Source organism: Lycorma delicatula, chromosome 1, assembly GCF_047948215.1.
Source record: "Lycorma delicatula isolate Av1 chromosome 1, ASM4794821v1, whole genome shotgun sequence".
NCBI lineage: Eukaryota > Metazoa > Arthropoda > Insecta > Hemiptera > Fulgoridae > Lycorma > Lycorma delicatula.
Window position 1 is genome coordinate 91,314,481 of NC_134455.1, and position 22,638 is coordinate 91,337,118.

The window sequence follows — 22,638 nt, forward strand, 5'->3', positions numbered from 1 at the left end:
AATATAATATGAAGTAATTTTTACCTGAAAGAGCAACATTTTTCATATCTGCAGGGGTACAGAATAATGTATTTGTTTCCTAAAGTTATTACTGCCTTAAGAAGTTTTCCACAAAAATAATAATTCTAAGTACAGACAGGCTATGATAAAGCAAACTAGTAAAATATTTCTTTACCCAATTTTAGATATAACCATAAAACTTTCTGCAGCTTTCTTTATTTAAGGTGAGGGATACATATTTTCAACCTCGGCGACACAAATTAAATTTAATTTGATTGCAAAATAAGATTATATACTGCAATGAGAAAATTTTTTAACGTTTTGGGAAGGTAAACATTAAAAAAAAATAATAAAAACAAATATTAAAAAAGTGTATAATAAGAAAATTTTACGTATCACTGCCCCAAAACATATAACACTGAAAAAGTCCGTAGATATTTTTGCTGAATTAAGACAGTGCGAAATATTGCTAAATGTATTTAACCTAATACTTCAGTTTTTAAAATACAGTTTGTTTTTATTTGTAAAATGAGTGCGTTAAAATTTTATCAACAAACAAATTTGTTTTAATATTTATTGCATAATAATCTCAACAATGTGTACATTTTTTGTAAAGGAAGAACAAAAAAAGAGTAAAAGGTTTATTGATTTTCCCGGCATGGCATCCAGAAAAATAATCACGTATTATGTATTAAACAAAATTCTTCGAATCCAAAATCTGGTTACCTAAATTATTTAAGCAGTTCTATTATTTTTTCTTATTTACCTGTTACATTTTTTCATGATTTTTATAAGAAACTAAGACTGGAATATACAATTTTTTTTTTTTAATAATCTTGTGAAATATTTTACAACGAACAACTTTTAAAAGTAAACTTTATTTTTTATGTACAAATAATCCAACGCTAAACACAACTTTTTACTGAAGTATATTACTTCATAAAGAAGTTATTTAATTACAGGGAGAAAATTCAGTTTTTTTTCATACATTTTTATTTTTAATTACATATTTTAAAACAATTTTTTTCAGTACTAAACGATTCTTACTAGCAATGATTTTTCAGTACTAAAAAATAACATACAAATTAATTTTTCTCAAGATTTACTATAAATGAATACTTTAACTGTTATTTATCAGTTTTATTCTTACAACAGTTAAGGTAAAGAACACAGCAGGGGTCTTGGCTAGACGGAAATGGCGAGCGAAGCGTACTCTGTGGGGTGTTCAGGGGTGGCGGGGCCCACTGTCTAGGTCGAGGCTTGCTTCGCCAGCCCGACTGGTTAGTATATATATATATATAATATATTTGTAACTTTTAACTTCTGTCCTCTTGATAATTTTATAGAATAAAAAAATAAGAGATAAAATAACAGGAAACTATTCTTTCTTCATGTAATTACTGAAAATTAAAATAAGTTCTGATTGAAATTTAAAAAATATTTTCCACAAAATATATTTTAAATTTTGTAGACTTCAACCTTTGTAATTGTTAAGGTTTTAATGGAATGAAAAGTGGCAATACAAATAATTAAAATTCCGTAATTTTTGTTGTCTGGCTGTTAAAAAAAATAGCTTGCTCATTTAAATCAAATCCTTCTTTTCTCCACTTAAGAATTAAAATTTAAAAAAAATATTTCTTAGCGCCACCGGGTTGGTCTAGTGGTTAACGCATCTTCCCAAATCAGCTGATTTGGAAGTCGAGAGTTACAGCGTTCAAGTCCTAGTAAAGCAAGTTATTTTTACACGGATTTGAATACTAGATCGTGGATACCGGTGTTCTTTGGTGGTTGGGTTTCAATTAACTACACATCTCAGGAATGGTCGAACTGAGAATGTACAAGCCTACACTTCATTTACACTCATACATATCATCCTCATTCATCCTCTGAAGAATTATCTAAACGGTAGTTACCGGAGGCTAAACAGGAAAAAGAAAGAAAGGTGCATAACTGGGTCTCCCCAAAGACTTTTCAACTTCTTTGAAAGAGGTGTTCGTTAAGTATACCTTGCTATAAGTGCATGAATTACTTTGTATGTTTTGTGGGCGTGTGTATACATTTTAATATGTATGTACGTATGTGAGGTTGCGTGAAGTTTATAAGTAAAATAATTCATATATATAAGTTATTTTTGATTTTTATTTATTATTGTATATGTAATATTTATTATTTTATATGCTGTTATTATTTTATTTTTAAATTTAATTTATGTAAACAATTGCCGGGAATTTCATAAAATGTTTTTCACAAAAAGGATTCATTCTAATAATTATTATTTTATCAACAAAAACCTTTTAATACAGTATTAAGAAATGCATTATGCAAATATTACAATAATTATGCAACTAAATTAATAACTTTAAATGTCACACAGTCGCACATAAAACCTTTTTAACAAGTCACTATGAATTTTAAATGTCAAAAAGAGATATTTTTAATGAAATCTAACATCTGAATTTATTTCAGTATTTTTTTTATTTTTTAGTTAAAATAACATATATTTATTTCATATATTAGAATATAATAATAATTTAGCCAATAAGAGATCAATTTTTTTTATTTTTATGACCTGACTTACTTTATTAAATAATATTACGTTATATGTCATGTCATTGAAAAATGTTTTCTTATACTTTCAACTATTTCTTAAAATAATATTTTATATGTGTTTTATTGTAATTCTTACGAATTATAATTATATTAAAAAACTCAGATGTTATTTTATTATGTTAATATTGTTTAATTAGATTACTTTGTATTAAAAAAAAAATAACTAAACATCTTTTCATGTAAAACAACATTACTTTTATTTCAACATATATTATTTTTATAAAGGTTTATATTTAAATTCAAGGTAAATTTCATGAATAAAAAATGTAATAGAAACTCACGTACCGGTTGTTTCTCTAAATATAAGATCCCAAAAGAGAACCATCAATAAAAATTTATACGAAAATCTTTTCCAGTTTTTATTTATCTTAATTTTTATTCCTATTAAGACAATATATAGACTAAAAACGGTTTTAAAGATTCATAAAAATCGGTATTTTTAAACTTTGATCGGCTTCCCAACCCTCCATATTGCTCCCAAATTATATTTTTTGGGTCACTTGCCCTACTACTACTACTAATACGCCTAAGAAGACATTTATAAAAATTCGATTAAAAATATATGATAAATAAAAGATCTTTTTCAATTTTGGGAATGGGGGAATTTTGGGGGCAAATATTTTTATTTAAATGCTAATATAATCATGCGTTCATGTATTGAGCTTAATTTAAAGTGGGATTGTATTTGCAAAATTTTGAGAAAATTTAAACTTTTAATAGTACCGAAAGTTTAAATAATAGACTTTCAGTAATAATATTACAATAAAATTTCATCATAATTTACCCCCGCCACAAAAAAGAAACCTCACGTAACGTTTTATTGGTTGAACATTTTTAGTGGAAGTTTATTTTAGTTTCTTCCACATTCATCATAGTAAATGTTGAAAAATTAAAAAAATTCCTTTGGAAGGTGATTTTGTAAGCGGGGGGCGGTGGCAGTAAAAAAAAAAAAATACCGATTTTTTTCATTTTTAAAACGTTTTTTGCTTTATTTAAACATATAATGTTAATTTTACAATAAAACTTGATCATAAAATTTCCCCCTCCAAAAAAATAATCTTAAGTAACTTTTTTTGGAAGCGAGAAATGCCAACTGTATAAACTTTGGCCTGGTAGGTTCGCCTTACCATACATTTTATGAATGTGACAGATGGATAAGATATAAAGAGAGAGCAGGCCTTGGATGGATAACGCCCGAAAACACTATAAATTATATGATACAAGGGGATGGTAGAATGGAATGCTATAGGTTTAGCCACGGAAATTCTTCAGAGAAAATAAATAGAGTTTCGTGACTGGAGCAGGGAATAGCAAGTATAAACAAAAAGGAATGGGAAGAGGCTACTAGGAGGGATCTGAGAACGGCATAGCCAGACATGGTTTCCCTCCCTGGTGGCTTGAGGCAGCCAAGAAGCAAGACCGAGTCCCGGTTACTTTGGCGGGTCACGGGAACGGCATAGCCGGGCCCGGTTACTCCGCCAAAGTAAGGCGGGCGAATGAGATGAATAAAAGATTCGTCCCCCTGGGTTGAATATTGCTTGAATGCCGATCCGATCCGGTGAAGCAGGAGGAAAAAAGTAACTTTTTTAATGTATAATTATTTTTCTACTAAATAAAAATAAATAACCATGCTAGGAAACTATTACAACTTTTTTGAAACATTAAAACTAACTATAGTACAACACATTAACACGTAATGTGATTTATTTTATGTACAAAGTAAAGATTTATTAATGTACTTGTTTTAAGATCTTTCTATATTGTACAATAACTTTTAATTGCTATTATTAAATGAGTATTTTGTTTATGTCTTGTCATTAATCATCTATTCAGTTAGATAAGAAATAACATTAATAAAGCATGTAAATGAATTTTACGTGACAAATAAATGTTATATAATTTTATATTACAAATCTTAATAGTACGTCATTTATAAAAACGATTAACGTGAAATCTAATAGTATATAAGTAGAAAAACTATCTGTGTCATCTATAGAATTATATCTATCCAGCACTATGTAAACAGTATCCGAACTGCTTCCTAGTCTATTCAACAAACATTTACCCAGATCAAGGAATACTAATCTATATTTTTATGTTTTATAGTATTTGTAAAACTTAGGAAAAAGCATTGAGCTGACTGACTACAGTGTTGTCAGATTTATTGTCGTGTATGTAGGGAATGGTTTCATTTCTTAGTTGTGCTGCTAGTTACACATGTATTTCCAATTGAAATACAGCCGTCTGAGTCACAGATAAAATCAACTAATTGGTAGGGAAATTATTGTTGGCGTGAAAATTACAGTAGATTAACTTTGACATCAATGGTCAAAATATGAAGTAGCATTGTCGTTTAACGTAGGACTATTTCCTTAATTTTACATACGCTATATTAGTAACGCATGAAGAGAAGAAAGTCAAAAAACACCAAAATTCAGACAGAACTATATGTGTATGATTATTTTTTCTATATGTGTTTGACTATGTTTTCGAATAACGGTTTCTGAAGCTACACTACGTCTAAACCTAAAACATAACCGCTTTATATCTATTTGTTATCACTGAAAGTCTTTTCTTCCTTTTCTTGCAGTTTTGCAGTATAATATACAAAAGAATATTAACACAAAATAAAAACATAAATACATTTTTTTTTCAAAAACTAGAATAAGAGGAAGTAAGTTTATGTTTAGTTCAAAATATAGTTTTGTAGTTCTGTATGTTTTAAAAGAAAAAATTAATCAATAATTTTAATATTTTAAAACATAAAAACAAACTAAGATTATTATTTAACCACGCATCTGTTGTAAAGTTTTTATGCAAATAACAACGTATGTGTTACAAACAAATTAACTATGAACAGACTGTTTGGCACCAAACAACAACCCACACGTGTCTAGTTTTTTTCCTCTTAAATATAACGTGGAACCGTTTATCACAGTAATTGTTCTTACATCGTCAAACGAACAAAAAATAAATAAACAAATAAAATTGTAATTTAGTTCTCTGTGTTTTTACTTCAAGGAAAATCTGAAAATTTCGGATTTCAGATTTCAACGGAAATATCCATTTTACCATGTCTGAATCCATTTTGAATAGTTTGGCGTGAGGTCTGTATGTACGACGTATCTCACATAACTAAAAAACGATTAGCCGTAGGATGTTGAAATTTTGGATTTAGGACTGCTGTAACATCTAGTTGTGCACCTCCCCTTTCGAGTGCAATCGTCTGAACCAAAAGAGTCCAAAATCCAAAAATTGAAAAAAATCTGGATTTTGGAGTTTTCCAAAACTCCAGTTTTTAACTGCAGTAATAAGCACTCATTGAGAGCTTTTCAATGATATATCATAAATAGGACTTATTTTCATTGTTAATTCCAGAGTTATAGCGAAATAAAACTTTAATTAATGAAATATTTGAATCTATAAGGGGAAGGCACATCGGTTCGAACACACTTCATTTCCTTTTTTTAACTTTTTTTTAAAATTTAAATATATTGATTTATTAATAATTGTTAACCTTTGACTGTAAAAAAAATTATTATAAATAATTTTTTTTTTTAAATATGAAAAAATATCGGAAGTTATTAATGAAATAAAATTTTATATACTTTTCATTAAAAAAAAAATGTATATATATAATTTAATTGGCGGTTAAGTAAGTCATGTGCTGTCCACATCAGATTTTTTTAAATTTTAATCCAGTTTATTACATAATTTACAAAAATAAATATAATTAGTTGTACTGAATCGATTACAGTTATTGATTATTGGCAATCAATTATCTTGTTATGATAAATAAATATATATACACACACGCGCGCGCGCGCTCACATTTGTTTTTTATCTTTTCAAGCTTATTTACAATCGGTTAAATTAACAAACAAAAAAATTATATTTTAGTAAAACGGATCACATCCCAAATCACATGATAAGGAGTCCTCAGCGAAAATCCTCAAAACTACACTAGTATAGTAGATCTTTTTATGGTAAGAACATACCAATTATGAATGACAGTTAACAGCAATAAAATATAGAAAACCAAAATAAGTAGAAGTGAAAAAAACGTGATGAACCACTGTAAGACGAATAGATAATGCACAATACTTGCATCCGAGTTTACTATAGACACATTAAGACCTATAGTGACACTTAGGTCTGGAACGTGGAATCGGTTAAACCTTCTACGTCATCCCCATTGTGTAGTAGATTCACCGCCAAGTGGTTCCTGTAATAGTTAAGCCGCTCTTAGAACTTTGAACTGAAACGTTGCATTTCGTCCGGCACGGACTGTAATCCTAAATAATCCTGGATCTCATAGTTTCTTGTAAACCAAGTTGTTTCTGTTAAACACCTGGTGACCTTATTCTAGAATTGCTGTAAGATGTTGACATTGCTTCTGCTCGCGGTACCCCGCAGTACAATCCATTAGGTCCAGGTAGGTTTTAGAATCGTTAAGTATACTTATTGGACAAAAACAAACGAGAACATTTGTAATACAATCAGAATATTTCCTTCAACATTATCTCAAGTTGCTCTCTCTTCTCTTTTTTATGTTCTTTTAACGTTAGTAGACGAGGAATATAGACCTAGGTAAGCTAGGTACTGTCAGGTTGCGGAATTACAACGCCATCAAGGTAGATCTGTGGGCAGTTACCTCTCCTCAACATTGATTGTCATATTTTTCGATTTTGCTTGGTTAACATATATTCTTCATGTGCTCAACTATCTTCTGATTAAATCCAACTCAGATATTCATGAATAATTAGAGGATACGTTAATAAAATTTAATTAACTAACTATAATTTAATGTTACTGAACTTAAAGTGGAAAGTTACACAGTTGCTGAAATATCAGTTTTTATTAAAATTAAATATTTATACAATTATTGATATAACAATCTTACATGAAATATTAGGATAGAGTAAAAGTCTCTTTATTACTCGTATTCCTATATCAGTATTATTCATATCTTCGTGAGTTGCTGGTTAACAAACGTTTCAGATGCGTCGTATAAACAAAAAAAAATTAAACTGTTCCGTTTGGTGAACTCCTGTATACTGGTTACAAATGTTAAGTTGAACCTTACCGGCTAAAATATTCATTGTTTATTATTGGATTATTTGGTGAATAATGAAAAAGAAATAATCATAGAGGAAAGAAAGATAACATGAAGAAATAAATATAAAAAAACAAGAAGATAAATATGAAGAGGAAGAAAATGTTAAAACCAAGCAAAGAATAAAAAAAATTCCAAACCAAAAAAATAATAAACAGGAAAAAAAATTTGCAGACAAAGAAAGAATAAGAATATTAAGAGATGATAAATATAAAAAGGAAGAAAACGTTAAGACCAAGGATAGAATAAAAAATTTAAGAGGATGATGAATATATAGGAAGAGAAAATTTTAAAACTAGAGAACGTGTACAGAATCAGAAGAATTATATCAAATAAAAGAGCGATTAAATTATTGTGGCAACAAGAAACAAATAAATAAAATGATGATCAACTCCGACTTAGGACGAATGTTGGCCAATAATATCAGAGAAATAATGAACTAAAAGATAAGAATTTTTTGCAATTTATTAAAGATCGGGCATGTATGCCTCAGTGTATATGTTGTTCTTTTAAGAGTCTATTTTTCATTCACTTTTATGTATTTAACTTTAATCTAGGTAGAATTAAACAGAAATTCCATAATAATTAAATAAAATTAAACTAGAAAATAAAAAAATAATACGATTCTAAATTATAATTTTCAATTAATATTAAATAATCAGATGTTTCACCAAATCTATTACATATACACGTCTGTAAAAATGCCTATTTTTAAAAGTTCACATTTTTAAAAGCACATAAAATTTCATTTCACTAATAACTTAAGTTTTATTTTCGTATTTTTATTATTATTATTATTATTGAATTATTTATTGTAATTTTTTTTTACAATCGCGGGTTTATTAATAAATTAATATGTTTAAATTAAAAAAAAAGATAAAAAAAAATTTTAACAAAGGAGATGAAATCTGATTTAAACCGATTTGCCTTCCATTGTAAGACCCAAATATTTCATTTCTTAAACTTTTATTTAGCTATACCTCTGGAAACAATGAAAATAAGTATCACTTATGATACTTCGTTCAAAAGATCTCAATGAGGACTTATTACTGCAGTTAAGAAAAACTTCAAAATTCAAATATTTGGAGATTTTGTGTTTTTAGGAACACTTTTAGTTCAGTCGATTGAAATCAAGGGGGGGTGCACAACTAGACGTTACACAAGTTCTAAATCCAAAATTTCAATATTCTACGACTAATCATTTTTGAGTTATGCGAAATACGTACGTCGCACCAGACGTCATGCCGAAACTAGTCAAAATAGAATGAGGGTGGTCAAAATTAAATTTAAAAATGAAAAATGTCTCATAAACCAGTATAAAAATGACTGATGAACAAAATAAGACCAATCTTGAATTTTTACATTTATTACGAAGTACTAAACTTCAAACACATAGCTAAAAATATAATACGTTGACTGTAGAAGGTAATTTATATGTATTGTTTAAATAAAATTCGAAATTGTTTTTGTTACTTTATGACATCAACTGTAATAAACGATCATCTTATTAGCATTTTATAGACAATAAAATACGTTAACCTAAAACAGAAAACCGCTTTTAGTATCCCTAAATGTCGTATTATCAAATAATATTACAGTACTCTTTACCAAATAAAGCAGATAAAAGAGAGTGTATGTTGTGTATATATTCCTAAATATAGGAGGAAACACAAAAGTTCGTAAACATTAAGTGGTTGGATTTTATTTCTATTCTATGGCTTGCTACGTGATTTTAATGGTTTATTCACTATCCTTGAGAAAGTATCGATTCATGTAACGTAAAAGACATTACTTCTTCAAGAATTAATGTAGCAACCAATTTATAAACAATAGTCGCATAATACATGCGAATATCTTAAATAAGAAATAGAAAAGCAAAATTATGAACAATATGTAAAGTATTAATTTTAAATATAAAATTTCGACATGATAAACCCAAGAAAGTGTTTATTTTTAAATTTACTTTTAGGTTCTATTACCCCTGGGTAAAATATTATGAAATTACCCTTACAACTAAGTATCTAAAGTTAAACGTAATTTACAATCTAAACTGGCGTAATTCTCTCAATAAACAAAACCATTTGGTCATCTTCATGTAACCGGTTTTTACAAATTAGCATCCGACTCGAGTTTAATGAATAGTACATGTCACCGTTAAAATATATAATTTCGTTATTACTTAGAACAATGATGCCATTAGATTAGCTTATAATTTTTGTTAAAGAATGAAATTAATTCTTTAATTTTTATTTTAATAATAACTTTCAATAGAATGTAAAAATCAGTGCCTCTATAATTTTAAGTTGATATTCCATGAAAGTTTTACCTTTTTTTAGAGAAAAGTTTAATTCTCGTGATCTATATTAAAATATAGATCATTTTTTTGTAAAAATTATTTGTTTACATTCGGTTCAAATCTTGATTAATAAGAAAATTCTATCCTTGTTATGTAAGTAATTTAGTCTTGACAATTTCGGATTTTTTACGGTTATTGAAAACTACTCCCTCTATGAATCATGAGACCATGCCGATGGTGAAGGTGCTTGAGTGCTCAGTGGTACAGAGTAGCTGGACAGCAAGCATATCGGAGAGGTATCTATTGAGAGCCAGACAATCTCCTGAAACAGGGCAACAGCTCTTTCAGTAGTTGTTAAGAGCGTAGGTCAGGACGACTTAAACGGCCATATCAACATCACTCAATCTTCTGAGTACCGCGCAGCTGAAAGCAATAGAAAACTACAGCTGCTTTTTTCCCAAGAAAATTTAGCTCTTTGTATTTTCATATAGCAAAGATGGAGGTGCCTTCCTTGGTAAAATATTCCGGAGATAAACGAGTCCCCCGTTCGGATCTCCGGGTGGGGACTACTATGAAGGAGTTACCAGAAAATTAAAAAATTACATTCTACAATTCGGAGCGTGGAATGTTAGAATTTTACAAAACGTTGGTAGGTTGGAAAATTTAAAGAGGGAAATTGATAGGATAAATGTAGATGTAGTAGGAATTAGCGAGATTCGGTGGGAAGAGAAGAACTACTTTTGGTCGGGTGATTTTAGAATAATTAACTCAGCTTCAAATAATGAGCAGGGAGGAGTAGGTTTCGTAATAAACAAGAAGATAGGGAAGAGTGTAGAGTATTTCAAAATGCATAGCGATAAAATCATTGTAGTAAGGATAAAATCAAAACCTGAACCGACAACGATTGTTAACGTCTATATGCCTAAAAGCGCCACAAGAAATTGACGAAGTAATTAAACACATAAAAGGGGATGAAAATTTAATAATAGTTGCAGATTGCAATGCAAGCATTGGAAAAGGCAAGAAAGGAAATATAGTGGGTGAATACGGGCTGGGTAAAAGGAATGAAAGAGGGGACCGACTTATAGAGTTTTGCACGAAGTATAATTTAGTAACTGTCAACACCCAGTTTAAAAATCATAATAGAAAAATATACACATGGAACAAGCCAGGTGATACTGCAAGGTATCAGATAGATTATACCATGGTTAAGCAAAGATTTAGAAATCAACTCGTCGATTGCAAAACTAACCCTGAAGCAGGCATTGATAGTGACCATAATTTAGTGATATTGAAATGTAGATTAGGGTTTAAACACCCCAATCTACATTTAATTTGACACCAAGAAAAGGTATCAGATGAATCGGTGAAATTTAGAGAGGCTTGTGGAAGGGGAGGTAAAGAATATTTTTAAGGAGGACATCGCAAGAGGTCTGAGTAAAAAAGATAAGGTAGCAAATGTAGAAGAAGAATGGGAGAATGTTAAAAAGGAAATTCTTAAATAAGCAGAAGCGAACTTAGGCGGAACAAAGAGAAACTGGTAAAAAATCTTGGATTCCAGAGGATATATTGAAGCTGATGGATGAACATAGAAAATATAACAATACTAGTGATGCAGAAAGTAAAAGGAACTATCGACAATTAAGAAATACTATAAATCAGGAAGAGCAAACCAGCGAAAGAAGAGTGGATTAAAGAAAAGTGTTCAGAAGTGGAAAGAGAAATGATGATTGGTAAAACAGACGGAACATACAGGAAACTTAAGGAAAATTTTTCGGTACATAAATTAAAATCTAATAATGTGTTAAACAAAGATGGTACACCGATTTATAGTACGAATGGAAAAGTCGATAGGTGGGTGGAATATATTGAAGAGTTATACGGAGGAAATCAATTAGAAAATGGTGTTATAGAGGAAGTTGAGGAGGATGAAATGGGAGAAACAATATTGAGATCTGAATTCAAGAGAGCATTAAAAGATTTGGATGGCAGAAAGGCTCCTGGAATAGACGAAATACCTGTATAATTACTGCGCAGTCCATGTGAGGAAGCGATTGATAGATTATACAAACTGGTGTGTAATATTTACGAAAAAGGGGAAGTTCCGTCAAACTTCAAAAATAATCTTATAGTCATGATACCAAAGAAAGACGGAGCAGATAAATGTGAAGAATACAGAACAATTAGATTAACCAGTCATGCATCAAAAATCTTAACTAGAATTCTGTACAGAAGAATTGAGAGGAGTGTGGAAGAAGTGTTAGGAGAAGACCAATTTAATTTCAGAAAAAGTACAGAGACAAGGGAAGCAATTTTAGCGCTCAGATTAATAGCAGAAGGAAGATTAAAGAAAAACAAACCAACATATTGGCATTTATAGACCTAGAAAAGGCATTCGATAACGTAGACTGGAATAAAATGTTCAGCATTTTAAAAAAGTTAGGGTTCAAATACAGAAATAGAACAACAAGTGCTAACATTTACAGAAACCAAACAGCAACAGTAATAATTGAAGAACATAAGAAAGAAGCCGTAATAGAAAACGGAGTTTGACAAGGATGTTCCCTATCCCTGTTACTTTTAATCTTTACATAGAAATAGCAGTTAATGATGTTAAAGAACAATTTAGATTCGGAGTAACAATACAAGGTGAAAAGATAAAGATGCTACGATTTGCCGATGATATAGTAATTCTAACTGGAAGTAAAAAGGATTTAGAAGAAACAATGAACGGCATGGATGAAGTCCTATGCATGAACTACCGCATGAAAATAAACAAGAACAAAACGAAAGTAATGAAATGTAGTAGAAATAACGACGATGGATCATTGAATGTAATATATAGGAAGAGAAAAGATTATGGAGGTAGAAGAATTTTGTTATTTGGGAAGTAGAATTACTAAAGATGGACGAAGCAGGAGCGATATAAAATGCCGAATAGCACAGGCGAAACGAGCCTTCAGTCAGATATAATTTGTTTATATTAAAAATCAGTTTAAACGTCAGGAAAAGATTTTTGGAAGTATATGTTTGGAGTGTAGCTATATATGGAAGTGAAACTTGAAGATCGGAGAACCTAAGAAGAAAAGATTAGAAGCTTTTGAAATGTGGTGCTACAGGAAAATATTAAAAATCATATGAGTGGATAAAGTGCCAAATGAAGATTTGTTGCAGCAAATTGATGAAGCATTTGGAAAAATATTGTTAAAAGAAGTGACAGATTTGTAGGCTACAAATTAAAGCATCCTGGAGTAGTCGCTTTAATATTGTAGGGACAGGTAGATGGAAAAAAATGTGCAGGCAGGCAACGTTTGCAATATATAAAACAAATTGTTAGGGATGTAGGGTATAGGGGTATACTGAAATGAATCTTGGACAGCTGCATCAAACCAGTCAAATTAGTTAAAAAAAAATTGAAAACTAATAATTTAGTGAATTAGAAATAAATGATAAAAATTATATTTTTTTTTATTTTAATAAATTTTTGGGGACCCGTTTCGTGTACGTACTCATCTATCTAAATTTACGGCTTATTTTTCATTAACCGATTTCGACGGTTCATTTTTAAAAGGAAATACCTCTGCTGATTAAACTGTTAGTTTTCCCAGATATTTTAAGTAAAATACATCCGCTGATCTCCGTGGAAGTGACAACGTCCTAGACTTTCATCCGAAGATCCTGAATTTGAAATCCGATCAGATATTGGATTTTTCATGCTACAAAATTTCATTTCGACATTCTTACGCCAAGTTTCAACCTTATGTGGGAATTAATTCATCAGCCAAAAATAAAACTACATTTTTATACGATGTGAAAATATTTTCGTTAATTTTTCATTATCATTTTAATTATAATTTTTAAAAAGGAATTAAAAAAATAATACTTTATAATGTTTATTGCATTTTAAAAGATTTACTTCAAAAACATTTTCTTTTGTATAGACCTTTACTTTTATTAAACCTTTACTTTTTTTTCTTTTTTATAGAGATTTGACGAGTATACTTTATTTTATCTTTTTTTTTAATTTTATTTTTAAGTTAAAAAGCTTAATTGAAGTACGAGACAATTATGTAAGTATTTTAAACTTTAATAATTATTTACATAACACTTTTATTAATGTAAATCAGTAATAGAATAAAAATAATTAAATATTAAATAATAGAAGCAAACAAATGAAATGAAAGTATGCCAAATAGCACACGTAATCATAGGATGATACAGAAACAAATTCTAATATATTTAATAGAGAATAATTTCAAAAGTCATGAAATCCGGAAGAGGGTTATTTTTCTTTTACTAGTAGTTATACTTTTCTACTATTTGGAAACAACCGGGATATTATAAAGTAAATCAAATTTTTTAAACAAATACAAAAATAGAATTTTCCTACAATTATTCCGAGAGTCAAAGTTTTTCTTTGATGTATACAGTTGAAATAACATAATTTTTAATTACATACATTTTTTAGTCAGCATTTTTAGTCAGTAACTACAAAAATATTATGCAACATAAAATTAGTTGTATATCTAAAACGCGACAAATTAAATACCACAAAAAAATCTATCATTGTTGCAATTTTGGTAATTTCCTTCAAAACTACAAAGGAATCAAGGATATTTACAATTAATTTCCCCAATTTTTGTTTATTTAAATTTTCTAAAAAAGTAAACTTAATTTGATTGGTTATGGTTCATTAAACTATAATACATAGATTATTAATGATTTTAATAGTAATTGAGGAATTCCCATGTAAATGCAGCATTAAAAATTAAAAGAGAAATCTTACGTGAAAGTAAAACTAGTAACTACAGTGTAACGGATGGAAACCAATGAGCAACTTTTTTTTTATTCTGTCAACTAATTGCGGTTACTCAACTGGCATCCGATATTTTATACTACGATATTATTATGTGCAATGAGATTCAAATTTTTCCAAAGAAAGTAATATTTTTTTTAAATTTGTTTTCTAATTTATTTATTTTTTAATGTTTTTTTTATACCATGCTGAAAAATAAGGTTTTTTCAAAAAAACCTTATCGTTTTTCTTTAATAAAAAGAAAATCTTTTAACAAACAAATTTATTAATTCATGCTATTAACGTGTAATTTAAAAGTGAAAAAAAAACTAATGGAAAAATTTTAGAAAAAAAAATCAAGTGAATAAAAAGGTTACTAAAATTTCCCAAAATTATCTTAGAGCTTATAAAATTTAGTCATTATAACGATTTTTCCTGCTTACTCAGATTAATGAAATGAATTTGAAAAATATTTTTATAACTTAACGATTTACTAATTTTCGTTTCTATTAGTTCACTGATTTAAAGAAAAATAGTCTAGAACCATTTGACACTTAAATAAAAATAAATAAATAAAATATAATTTAAAAAGAAAGGCTAAATTTAGAAAATGAATACTGTAATAAAATTTAGAAGTACACACACATTTCGATTAATTAAATATGATCAATAGATATAATTAATTAAAAACAAATAAAATTATATGAGCAAACTATTAAAAAACCGCAAGCAAGATTACTTTGTTGTACTACAAAACTATTGGTAATTGTTTATGTCCAATAAATATTTACGATTTGCTATTATAAAAACTTGTGGTTAACGTATAGAATTACTAGCCGAGCTAAGAATGATTTAGATTTTTGGGCGAGATAGATTAATATGCTGACACTCAAACGTTTAAGTTTAGTTAGAAAATAGGCACGAGAACCCACAGCTCACTACTCATATTCTCTTCTAAATTAAACATGTGATGTTTGTTATCTTATGAATTGCTGCTATTTGATTTTCATATCAAGTCATCTACAATTATTTTGTAACGGATATGTCATTCTACTTCAGGATTATAATTTTATATTAAAGTTTCACGAAAAAATCTGTAATATCTAGCAAAAAGACCATCCATCCTCTTTCTTATAATTGACAGTAAATTAAAATTACCGCAAAAAAAGTGCATCACGACTTTAAACATATTAAAAGAAAGGCTATATTAAACGATATTCGCTTGGCAATGCCAATCTACCATTTTCGACGAAGCATTATCTGCATTATCTGTATCATCCTGATTGGTTGAACCAGTTGTCAGATCTTCATAAACTGTACAAATCATTTTTTAACCTGACACTGATCGTAAATTAGAATTTTTAAATTTTTCTACTTTGAGTTAAAAATTCGCTTTGAATAACAGTATGCATGATAATATTACATTAAAAATTGTATATTTTTTCTTCTTCATCATGCAAAATTATATTAAAAAATAAAACGATGTAAATTAAATAAAACTCAAATGATTTATTAGTTGGAAGTTAAAAATCTGATGTGGACATCACATGACTTCCTTGTACACCTATTAATTACGTAAACACATTTATTTTAAAATGAAAAGTACGTAAAATTTTGTATCTTTAATAATTTCTAATAATGTTTCATATTTTTGTTTTTTTATTGTTATTATTGAAGGATTATTTATCATAAAAATTATGTTACAATAAGCGGTTAATAATTATTATTAAATCAATATGTTTAATAAAAAAAATTGAAAAAAGAAGATGAAGTAGGATTCGAACCATGCGCCTTCCCGTTGTAATACCCAAGTATTTCGTTAAATAAAATTTTATTTGGCTATAACTCTGGAACAATGAAAATAAGTACCACTTATGATATATCGTTGAAAAGCTCCCAATGAAGGCTTATTATTGCAGTAAAGAAGAACTCCAAATCCAACTTTTTTTAATTTTGGGTTTTTTGGACCCTTTTGGTCCAGTCGTTTGTAATCAAAAGGAAACGTGCACAATTAAATGTTACAACAGTTCTAAATCCAGAATTTCAACGTCCTACGGCTAATCGTTTACGAGTTATGCGAGATATATACGTACATACGTACGTGCTTACAGACGTCACGCCAGAACTAGTCAAAATAGATTCAGGGATGGTCAAACTGGATATTTCCGTTGAAATCTGAAAACCGAAATTTTTCGCCATCACAATACTTCCTTTACTTCGTTCAAGGAAGAAAAACTTTGAAAAAATACGACATTTTAAACATTGTTTAATAAGTTACATTATACAGTTTTATTAATACCAACAGTGCCAAATGCTTAATAAACTAAATTTTAAACACACGTCTTGATCTTTATTGTAATTTTTTTTAAAAAATTTTCAAATCGCAGTAATATACCGAACAGGTGCGGATTCTATTGTGCACAGTTAAAAATATTTTATTTCTTTGATTTTATCCATAAAAATAGCTGATTTATGATTATTTTTTAATTATTAACTTGTATTAGAGATCCTTAAAATAAATTTAAATTAAATAATAAAAGTAATTGAAAAAAATTATTATGAAACCTGGAGCTCATCCAGGGAATGATTTAAAACAAAAATTTCTTATATACAATTATCTTATAATGTTTTGTTTTTAAGTTACAGGTGATAAAAAATTTCACTCCAATTTCTATACAAAAAGTAAAACTGCTATCCTAAAATTAGTCAGGCACAAATTATGGTAACAATTAATTTTATATACTAACCGACCTGAAAAAATTTAGTTTTGAAACTATTTTAATCAGTTTCCGACAAAAACTCAAAAACTTAAATAGAAAACATTATTTTAGGTCAGATGTTCGATCAACTTTTTGTTATATTGCAAATAAACAAATGAAACTACAAAAAAATTTAATTGTGTGAGAATTAATGTAAATAAATTCAATCAACAACAATTCCATGTCCAAAAATTTCGATTTTATCTTGAAATAAATAGAACACGGTAAAAATATTATCATCCTAAATGAAACCTATGAAAAAAAAATCATCACTAACATTTTATTTTTCCAAAAGTATTTTTTTTGAAATGAACTCTGGTTGTTTATCTTCTTCTTTTTCTTACATTCAAGGATTAGGATTTCGTATTTTACCCACTATCCAATTTTTTTTTGTAGACTTTTTTTAAAAAGTTAAATATCTCTATTAGTAGGATAATGAATTGCAAAATAAAATAAATCATAATAAATTGATAATATTTTTAAATTTTACTTATTTTGAAACAAGGGTTGGTTTTTTCGTTATTTGATTTTTTTTATTTATTCTTGTTAAACTGCCATCTTTCGCAAGGTCATCCATCTACCCTTTATACTTTTGAAGTATAATCCTGAGCCCTTTCTTTGAGATTTTTTCGAAATATTGCAGACACACACTTTAGCGTTTTGTAATTCTTTCGTTCAAGCTGTAGATAACTAAATCATACGTATATCTGAATTGCGTAACTGGTCCGATCGTGAACAGCGCTTAACTCCAAAAATCGTATGTCTATCGCTTGGATAGCCGCTTTGTAGTAACCCAGAACTCATTCCCATACAAAATAATAGCGGCAGAGTGATTACTTTGCAAAATTTAATTTTTTTCAATCGAAGATATATTTCCTTTAACATAGGAAATACATCAGAGAATCAGAATAGAAAACACATCACCACCCTAAATAATGAAATTGAGTAATTTTCTCTCTAAGAATAGAGAGCACATAATATTTGAACGAATAAGATATTTACCTTGATTACTTATAAAATCCCTAATGAGCTGTATAACATAGTACATCATTGTTATCTTTAACGATATATTTATTCTTACTACATTACAAAGCATCAAACTCTGCTGATGAACAATTTTCCCATTTTTGTCTTGTCAAATTTTTAAAACTAAAACTTAATATTAATCGTATTACTGCCACTTTTTATTTATATTATTAACTTCAGTAACTGTTAACTTTTGAACATAATTGACTTATCAGCTTATTGATTATACATTTGAACAAAATTTACTTTGCATTTTAATTTACATTCACAAATTTACGGTTAATTACCTCATATTTAATATTCATTAGAAAATTACACATTACTTTAAATCAATGAATTTATTAACAAACTGAATTTCTTGTTTGAATTAGCTACCTCTGGACCGCGTGAACAAACTATATTTTTCCTCTGAGGTTTTAATCTTTTGCCATCTTTCAATCATCATTTTTCTCGATCTTTCTGTGTGTTTTTCTGTTATTATTACCTCTTTCGTCTTGAGCTACTTAAATCTTTAAAACACGTTTACTTTTTCCTTGAAAATTCCGTCTAAATTTTTTTTCTTCTCTTAATCCGATCTCTTGGAGAATCTTTCCTTTCTCAAGAAACCTATTATTTTTATTTTTTATACTACAAAAGAAGTTGAACATCTTTCTTATCAATCTTTCTCCATCCATTCTCTTTAAATGACCGTAAAACATTATTTTCCGTTTTTTAAATTTTTGTAAATTTCCTCGTTTGATTTTAAAACATTTTTGTTATTATTACACTTCGGCCCCAATATTTTTCTTAGAATTTTTCTTTCCTTTTTAAAAAAATTCCTTGTAGTTCTTGATTATTTAATATTAAAGTTTTTTCCGCTTAAAAACTTTTAGGTTTTGTAACCGTATTGTAATTTTTGAATTTCCCATTGTAAGAAATCGATTTTTTTGTTTTAAAGATAATTGGTTAGTTGGAAAGCCATTTCAATTTGTTTACCCAATTTTCTAAACACACTTTTACAAAACTATACCTTTATTTTTATTTATAACATAAAAAAATTTTGTCTTTAGTTTATAAAATGTAACTAAAAAAAGGTAGATTTCACCGGTGCTAAGTAGGGATAAAAAATATTTCCACCTTAAAGTTAAGAAAAACTTCAAAGTTATTCAATACGATATGGTTGCATGCAAAAAATTTTTCGCATGTTAGTTTCACAAGTTTTACAGTATGAAAAGCATACGACAATCTCCATCTTCTTACAACTCCAGCAACATTTTGGTCATCCTTTGCCGTAGGGATTGGTGATATCAAAAATTGTTTCAGACAAAGGTTTTAGGTAATTTTTAGAGGACTAACGACCACTTTAAACCGATTCGATACTGTGCCTATTAAAGGAGGTATGACTTAGAAACCCTATTTTTTCCACCCCCTAGGTCAATGGTAGGTGATATCAAAAATCTTTACTTATATAAATGTTAGACTCTTATCCAAAAAAATAGTAGTAATGATTTTAGCCGAATTCGATATTTTTACTTAATAGGAAAGTTATAGTGATATTTTTTTTTTTTTTACTAAAAAGACCCCTCCCCATTCCCAGGCACATGGTCCGATTTTGCCTTCTAACGAACTCGACCTAGATTTTGGATCGTTATATTTTATTATCAATTTGAAAGTGATTGGCGCAAAATTACGATAGTTATCGTATCCACAAGAAAGTGAAATATACATGTATATTAAGCTATAAATGTATAAATATGTATGTATACCTATGTAATATGTATGCATAAATATGTACACACAAACTTTTGAACTGACTGTGGTTTTGGGGTCTGGAGGATGTGAAATGCAAAGATATGTCGAAATTTTCCGGAAGTCTAATCATGGTACCATTACAATACGTAGCTTTCGTAAGAAATCTATCTAATATTATAAGGTAACTAAACTGATCAACTGAATTTGGTAAATTTTAAAAAGCATCATTTTGTTTACTTATAAACGTTTATGCCTTGTCACTCATAAGAATGAGTTTCAGGATTATGGAGTAAACTTAGTGAATCATTCTTTAAAGATATGGTACATAAGTAAAGTTATGAGAAAATGTATTTTTTCTCATAAATAAATAATAATTTCTTTGCGAAATATGTTGAATAAATTTCCGAATTTGCTCTATGTTGAATGAGGTAGCAATTTCCGAAGGAAAAATATTTTGTTAAGTTAAACGAAATTAATAAATTTCACATATAATACATAAAAAATTAAGTGTTTAATATAGACTGAAAAAAATTGTTGGCTGTTAGTCGAGCAACACAATTAACTGAACTTTCTTTAAAACTAGTCTACAAAATTAAAACTATTCTTTATCTAACACATTCATAAAACATTGCATTTTATTACAATTTAATGAACATTAGTAGTAGTTAAATAGTACTATACTAGAAATAAGTAACACCTATAGAGAGAAAGTAGTGGACATAATAACTTATTCTCCAGTTGTTACTTAAAAATACTGTTAACAATGAAAACAAGTCTTACGCTGACAAATTTTCTACCTTATTAATCTATATACGGAAAGAATGACTGAAAGTACTAACACACAGTATACAATGACATAGATGACAAATAATGATATTTCACGATTTAACGAAACCACCTTCTAATTTATTTAACTTTTTTAGAAAATTGACCAACTGTTTGTGAGACTATTAAAAGAAGAATAATATTATAAGATATAAATAAATTTAAATAGATAAAAATATTTATTACTGTCAGTATATCCATAGGACACCTATTAAAACCAATTAAGAAAAGAAGATAAATGTTTATATGGGTATCATCACCTAATTAAATAAATGGCAACAAAGATTAGAGAACATATATTTTTAAATAAAACCTCTAAATCTTAATAGCAGTAAATGTAAAAAGTAACAAAAGTTAGATGATATATATATATATATATATATATATATATATATATATATATATATATATATATATATGTAAAACAAACGGAGTTAAAAAACAAAATTTATTTTGTTTACAAATTGAAATAAGAACGAAGATTCAATTTATACGATATTAATCTTTTTTAATTAACAGTTTATACTTAATCAGTGTAACTTATGTTATTGATGGAAATAACATAATTAACTAATTTATTAGGAAAAAGTACAATTTTTTTTCTTACCTAATTCAATCCAAATAAACGTAAAATGTTTTCAAACACATCTGAAAGAACCTGTAAAAATAAAAGAAATTTCATTAATATAACAATTTCATACATTTAATTATGTAATAAATATTTTAAAAAAACAATCATGGTATATTAGTAAACAAGGCATAAGTAAAAAATAAATTATTATTACTACTTTAACAAAGACTAGTTAAATAAACTATGAGAAATAAAGTGAAATATTGGAAGGAAATACATTTTATTCTTATTTTGTTACTATTGATTATTATGTAATTGTAACTAGTGAGATCGCTGCAATACATTGTTAGTAAGATACAACACAAGGAATAAGAAAAAAATAAAGTTGATGAAAGAGAAAATGAGGATAAAGATAAAAAGGCTAAGAAACTACAAGATAACAGTAAAAGAATTGAAACTAATCAGTAGAAAAACAGGGAATCGTCCCTCAAAAGGAAATATTAAATCGAATATGATATTTTTAATTTTTTTTTTCATATATTAGTGTAAATTAGGCCTTACTTTTCATCAGATAGAGATTTTTACTGATTTTTGATATGAGTTTTTCTTTACGTTATGAAGTATAAAGAGTACGAAAATACTAATCATATACAAAACTTTGTGGTTCAAAATTCTCCAAAATATCATTCATGTATAACATTTTGTGGCTCGAGAATCTTTAAAAGCACTGCATGAATTTCATTGAAATTTAAATATAATATTGCAATATAAGTAAACTTGTGCATGTGAAAATTTGATGAATTTTTTTCTCTTTTTCTTTTTCTCCCCCGGGCAGAATCCGGCAGTTAAGTACTACACAGCCCAGGGGAGTGTCTTTTACTCTAACGGGCCTCTACGTCTCGACCCGCT

At 28.1% G+C, this 22,638-nt stretch overlaps 1 protein-coding gene across 1 annotated transcript in view; it reads right to left on the bottom strand.

Annotated features, from left to right (window-relative positions):
* Cad99C (cadherin 99C) overlaps positions 1-22,638 on the bottom strand; it is a 985,647-nt gene that overhangs the window by 636,215 nt on the left and 326,794 nt on the right. The window contains exon 3 of the mRNA XM_075357741.1: positions 21,766-21,816. The gene's annotated coding sequence lies outside the window, so the exon portion shown is untranslated. The remainder of the gene's footprint in view (positions 1-21,765; positions 21,817-22,638) is intronic.